Source organism: Suricata suricatta, chromosome 1 (assembly GCF_006229205.1).
Source record: "Suricata suricatta isolate VVHF042 chromosome 1, meerkat_22Aug2017_6uvM2_HiC, whole genome shotgun sequence".
NCBI classification, from domain to species: domain Eukaryota; kingdom Metazoa; phylum Chordata; class Mammalia; order Carnivora; family Herpestidae; genus Suricata; species Suricata suricatta.
In genome coordinates, this window is record NC_043700.1 from 167178274 (window position 1) to 167185215 (window position 6942).

The window sequence follows — 6942 nt, forward strand, 5'->3', positions numbered from 1 at the left end:
TTGAAAACTGAAAATGAACTGAGGGTTGAAGGGGAAGGGGGAGGGGGGAAAAGAGGTGGTGGTGTTGGAGGAGGGCACTTATGGGGAAGAGCACTGGGTGTTGTATGGAAACCAATTTGACAATAAACTATTTTAAAAAACAAGAATAATATGTCAGTTACATACTGTGTGACTAAATATAGTACAATATGATACATATAAATAGATTTAAGATACAACATATTATATTTTGAGAGTTAGATAGAATATAAGGTTTAAAGTAACTATTGGTAAAACATTCAAGGTATATATTCCTTTAATGCAATTTAGAAAAATAAGCAGATATTTAAATTACACCAAAAGTCCCAAGATGAATTAAATTTTAAAATTTTCTATAATAATTAAAATGTTCAAGATACTAATTTAAAGTGTCCAGTACCACTGTTTTTAACATAACTTTTAGTTAATATTTTTCTGTTGAGTTGTCAGGGCTAGAAATATATATATTAGCTATAGTCTCTTTTGTCAATGTGTTATTAAAACAATAATCATAAATATATTAAGTAAATGCAATTATTTTTTGGGGACAGATGATTGAATCTTTAATGAGAAAAAATATATATCACACTCAAGAACACTGCATTTTGGATGTCACCAAGTCAAGGGTTGAAGATATACATGACAGACCTAGTGCACAGGATATACAGAAGCAAAGATATACACAGGTACAGAATGAACATCTGTAGCGCCTGGCAGGATTAAGTTTGCCCTCCTCATCACTCAGCTGAGTGGAGGGATCCCACGGCTGATGAGGAGCATCAGGGCATTGCAGGGTGTCTGCAACACATCCACCTCCAGCAGCACATGGCCATCTTCCTCAGACATTTCTCATCATGCTTATAACCCCTCAAATGGCATTTTGGGTACATCAGGCAGATACATGGTATCAACCACATCCAGGAGAGCCACCCACTCCACCTTGGAAATCACACATGTCACAAAATGGGGGTTGAATGTGGACCTCAGGGGCCTGGAGTCTCAGAGGGAAGCCAGACCCTGTGCTTGTGTGAGCTCCGCAGGGGTGAGCAGCTTCGTGTCGCTATGACACAGTTCTTAATATATTTAATTTTCTTGTAATATAAGCAGAGAAATGATTTAAAAAGAATCATCGCCTCTAGTATACTACAAAAAATAACATTACAGCATTTGTTTTTCTGGTGATCATCTTAAGTATTTAATGAAGAGGATATCTTTGATAAACATGCAAACTATTGTGAATAGTTAAGGCAATTATCTAGATATTGAAGAGTTCACTCTAAAGCACAGCAATGAGTTTAGAGATGTGCTGATACATGAAAAAAAGATAATTTTTAGGTTAATCATTTTGATACTATCTTCAGTTCTCCATTCAAAACAATTGAGTTTGTACCAAAAAACGAAAACAAAACTCAATCAAACAAGCAAACAAACATTGTTCAATAGCAAGGTGTTTAAGCATCCAGTGTATTCTTTGGCTAGGTTATTAATGATTTGTATCAACATATAGATTATGGAGATATTCACTCATAAACCATTTGAAATAGAAATGGGATATATATCTAATTAAAATATTGTCTTTGGAAAATATTCAATGCTTCATAATTATTGGAAGAAAGTGTAACAATGAAAAACTTTTGACATGAGGCATTTAAAAGAGTGGCTTCTGAGAGTGCCTAACAGATCACAATTGATGTGTAGCTGTAAGTGAAAAGGGAAAAAGAAAGAGGAAAATATTGAATTTAATGGGGGAAAAAAAACTACCTCTGAGGTCTTGTGAGGTCTTCTGAGATTCTTTTGGCCAATATTTAAGATATAGTCAAATTACTTCTACTATGTGCAGATTTACAGGCATTAATAATGTAGTTTTTTCATTTGTTTCTGTCTTTAAACATCTACCAAAGACAGTGAGCAGAATAAATGGGAGCTAACAGATAATTTCCTAAGTAGACGTAGATTAGTGAAAGATGGCCCTTACCATTCTGAGCAGACAGCTATGAAAAATCCACAGCCTTCTGCTCATTTCCCTAGCCTTTAATCATAAATGAGTCCTTAAAAAATGAGCATGATTAACTCAGCCTCCCTGGATCTTATATATGTTGGTAAGTTAAACCCTTTTTCCTCTCATTTGTTCAACCACAGTAAGTATCAAATATAGTTTATTAATTTTTAATTTTGTAACTAAATTTTATTGTGAGCATTTTACAAATACTGCATTATAATTACATTTTTCTTTCTAATCAAACTGATACTGCATACATAGGACGTATGTGAGTCTTTCCAAACATGGATCTATTTTTATCTCCCTAGATTCTGTGAGGTTCTCTTTGTAAACAAGTCACAGTAAACTGATAATTCATTTTTCTATTTAATAAAAAGCAATTTTTGTTTTTGTTTTCAGAAGCAAAAATTAGTATGCATAATTAGTATACATTATTTTTCTACATAGTAGCTAAATACATGAAGCTTAGGAATACATTTATACACATACACACACAAATTCATACACATGTGTATGTGTGTATTATATATATATATATGTTTTCCATTATATTTAAATAATATTTGAGTTAAATGCAAAAAGATTTTAACCATGAAGCATACTTTTGAAAATATGCTATATATTAGTTTTTCATATATTTAAAGAATTAGTTTCTCTTCCTAGCATGGGTTTTAAAATTACAAAGAGCCTAGGCAACTTAAATTAGAAAACTCTACTGGATAACTTCTAAACTTTCTCCTAATGTATAAACTTTCTGTGGATAATCTCTAAACTTTTAAATAGTATTAATTTGTTCTAGTCTCTCCCCTGCCACACATATAAAATTGTATGAATATTAATTTTGATAAGCTTGTTAAGTTATACTGCATCAGCTTTTCTCATTCACACAAACATGGATTCCCTCCTAGGATACTATTTTCGCTGAATGCATTGATTCCGTTTGTGAGTACATGTGTTAAAATAACTGTAACTTTATAACATCCATACAATTTCAGGTTAAAAATCATTGCCAGAATCCAAGTGCATTCAGTTTGACTTCTAAATTTGTTTAATGCTTTTTATTTATTTTTGAGAGAGAGAGAGAGAGAGGCAGCGTGAGCAGGGGAGGGTCAGAGAGAGAGAGAGACACAGAATCAGAAGCAGGCTCCAGGCTCTGAGCTAGCTGTCAGCACAGAGCCCGATGCCAGACTCAAACCCAGGAACCATAAGATCATGACCTGAGCCTAAAGCAAAGCCGGACACTCAACCAACTGAGCCACCCAGGCCCCCCTCAGCCTGACTTTTAAATATTAGGCTCTATTACCTGCATACACAGAAATACATAAAAAGTAGCACAGTCCTTCAAAATAATTCTAATAAATCGTGTTGTAACTAAACGTCTAATTGGAAAAGCAGCATGCACAACTATTCTGTGACACGGAAATTGACATGTTTATATATACATGTATAAAAGTGTGAATTTTGGCATCAGTTCATTGATAAATGATCACATCCTACCGATTGATGTCTCTAACCATAAGTGAATTTATTGTCAATGTGTTTTTTCACATTGTTGTTGCTTGTCATACCTGGTTGTGTTCAAATGTTTTCAAATAATTAAAAAGCGCTATTATTGTCCAGGTCATTCTGGCTTCTGAGGAGATTAAAGAAAACCAGCATGGCACAAGAAAAAAAATGCTTTGTACTTATTTGTTTTTGTTCCAAGTCAAAATTTTCATTTTGTAATCATAAATTACTAAAGCAAAGCTAAACATATGTAGAATAGCACTATTTTTCCAAAGAGAGATGATGAGACACAGATCAAATAAGAACACTTTGAAACATTCTCCTAAGAGGTATCACAGAACATATGCCGTGTGTTTGTGAGCCAGTGGTTTTAATAATCCTCCAATGTTTTTTAGCCAATCTTGCCTCATGTTAGATGTATTACTCATAGAAATATATTTACTAAATTGTTTACCTATTTTATTTAAACAAGAAAAAATGTGGAATGCAAAATTCAATCGGAACACATTTCCTATTTCTCTCAGCATCTAGTACTTGAAAATTATCTTTAAAATTATGTTGAACTTTCTCCTTTAAAAAAAAAAAAGACGAAGATAGTTGATCCCAGTGCTAGTTCTATGTTATTAGAAGTTCATCGATGGTTTGTGAGAAGTCCTAAAGGTTCATGGGTGAACAAAATTATATTTTACTATAAACTTTTGTCCTAAGTACCGGAGACAAATAAGGCTACAATGTAGCTTCTTCTTTAAAACTTAAACTTGAATTGTTTACCAAAAAAAAAGGTTAAAAATGTTTCATCATTACATATTTAACATAATCTTTTTAAAACCTTTAATTCTCTAAAGATAAATGCAGATCACTCATTGGTATTGCTTTCTTAAAGAATGCACTTTTATTAGGTACTGTAAACATCATTTCTACATTATTGTTCATGACTGGCTTGACAAGAGCAATAGAGATAAATGATAATCACTATTAAGTGCTTACTGCATGCCGGGAACATTATACTTATTCCTCACCCAGCTGTCGAAGACAGGCATTTCCATTATCTTATAGATGATGACTATGAGCTTGAGAAAGCTTACTTGCCTTACCCAAGGTCATCAAATTAGCATGTAGTAAGTTTCAGGTTGGTCTGGCTTGAAAGTCTATCTTCTTTTTATTAATATGCTAAGTATTGGTTTGTGAAAGTGGTCAGGATGTATCATTAAGACCTTGGTCTTGGCTGATAGATTGTCCGCGAGGTAGAGCATCAGTCATGATATTGGGGTATATGTCAGCATTAGGACTGTGGTACGTTTTTAATTTTATAGATATCTGCAAAATAAATATAAATGACAAGATTATTATAAAGGCCTTGTTCTTTCTAGCTCTAAATTCTTTATTTAATTGCCTTATATAAATACATATTTCAAGGGTTTCCACAGTCATCATAAAATATGGCTTCCTGAGTAGACATCCATATTACCCATGTCTCTTTGATCTCATTTTCTTATGGCTCATAATATTGTGTTCAATGTGAATAACTAATAAGTTGATTTTATTACCAAGAACTTTCTGGATGATGTCTGCGGAATTAATAATGCATGCTATCTTCAAATGCATCAGTTTCACTTTTTATATGTGTAGTATTAAAGTTGGCATTTTATAATATGCATAAACCCAGGCGCAATTAAAATTTGTTTTTGGAGGTTAATATAGGTAATGATGGATAATATTCTTTTCATTTAGCAATAATCACATCTCGGACAAACCTCATTGGCTATAATACTACCACTGGGCAAAGCTAATATTCCTATTCAAATATGTAGATTTAGTAGCAACAGCAAAAACCACTACTTGCTTAACTACTATACCTAGGGAACTACTGTGAGTGTTATTTTTCCTTCTTTAACAAGATTATAATCAAATTGCAGAGAGGATATTCACATAAAAATTCAGTAATAAAAACTATGAGACAATACTTGATAATTGTGAAAAGAGAGGTCTGGATAGGTTCTCCTGAAAGATTTCACAAAAGTAGTGACTGGTGAGGGATGCTGTGCTTCTAAGATATTGTTTAAAAAGGAAATTACTAGAAGCCAGATAGAACCTTTAAGCTACAATGCAAGTCTGACATGTGAGAAACAAGAGTTAGAAGAATAGAGAATAGGGAGAGATTCACATGGAATGAAGTTGCCAAAATGTTTAAGCTATGCCTGTGGCTAGTTCTCAAGTCAAAATAACTTACTAGAGGACTTCATTCTCAGGATAGATTAGCCATATGGGTTCACTCTGAATTGCAGCAGTGGAAGGGAGAGTAAGGGAGAGGGAGGGAGGCAAATCATGAAAGACTCTTGAATACTGAAAACAAACTGAGAGCTGAAGGGGGAGGGAGAAAGGGGAAAGGAAGTGATGGTCATGGAGGAGGGCACTTGTGGGGAAGAGCACTGGGTGTTGTATAGAAACCAACTTGACAATAAACTATAAAAAATAAGATAAATAAAATAAAAAAGACCTGTATATATCTAAGGTGGAAAAAGAAGATATGGAAAAGTGGGAGTGCCTGGGTGTCTCAGTTGGTTAAGTCTCAAACTTTGGCTCAGGTCATGATTTCATGGTTCAGGGAGTTTGAGCCCTGCATCAGGCTCTTTGCTGTCATCACAGAGCCGGCCAGATCTTCTGTTCCTCTCACTACCCCTCTCCTGCGCTCTCTCTCTCAGAAATAAATAAATATTAAAAAAAAGACTGAAAAGTGAATAACCAGGGTTCCACACATATTCCTCCCTACTCTTGTTGTCCTAAGCAGCTTTCACTCTTCTTGCTCCTCACAGTCAATTGCATTACCAAGATAGTGGCTCTTATGCTTGCCTGCTGGGTCCTAATCATGAGATCTCCAAATGACCCTGGAAACAGCCATAGCTTGTGGTTTAATGCATGCTATTGTAAAAGGTATCAGTTTCACATGCTACATCCTCTGCCCTACTGTTTTTGCTTTGTGGACTAAAAACTCAAATCATCCATATCCCAGAGTTACAGAGACCTGATACAAATAGTCTCTCAATTGGCTATCGAGAGAGGTAGTAAGTAGTTCCACTCCCACTTCTTGTTTTTGTTCCTGAACCAATAATTTTTGTTGGTTGGTTGGTTTGGTTTAGTTTGGTTTGATTTCCATTAGGCACACAGTTCCATAGACAGGTGTCTGATTTAATGCAAATATTACATCCTGGAGGATCCCACCCAAGTCTTTCAGAATATTGCATTTCCATTTGGCACATCAGTTACACTATTAGAAGTTCATTCCAATACTCTCTGAGACCAAATGTTTCTGAATGGTATGGTAATTGATATCATAGGTGGATCCCAGGGTTCAGTGTAAAGAGGATCTTAAGGTCTGATGCTTTGGAATTCAGAATTCCATACCTATGGATCAGTGATTC

General features: G+C 34.5%; 1 non-coding gene across 1 annotated transcript; it reads right to left on the reverse strand.

The window, feature by feature from the left end:
- Positions 1-5164: 5164 nt before the first annotated feature.
- Positions 5165-5311, reverse strand: LOC115303007. Its single transcript, XR_003913759.1, has one exon. It is a non-coding gene; the product is annotated as a U4 spliceosomal RNA (small nuclear RNA).
- Between the last annotated feature and the right edge of the window lie 1631 nt (positions 5312-6942).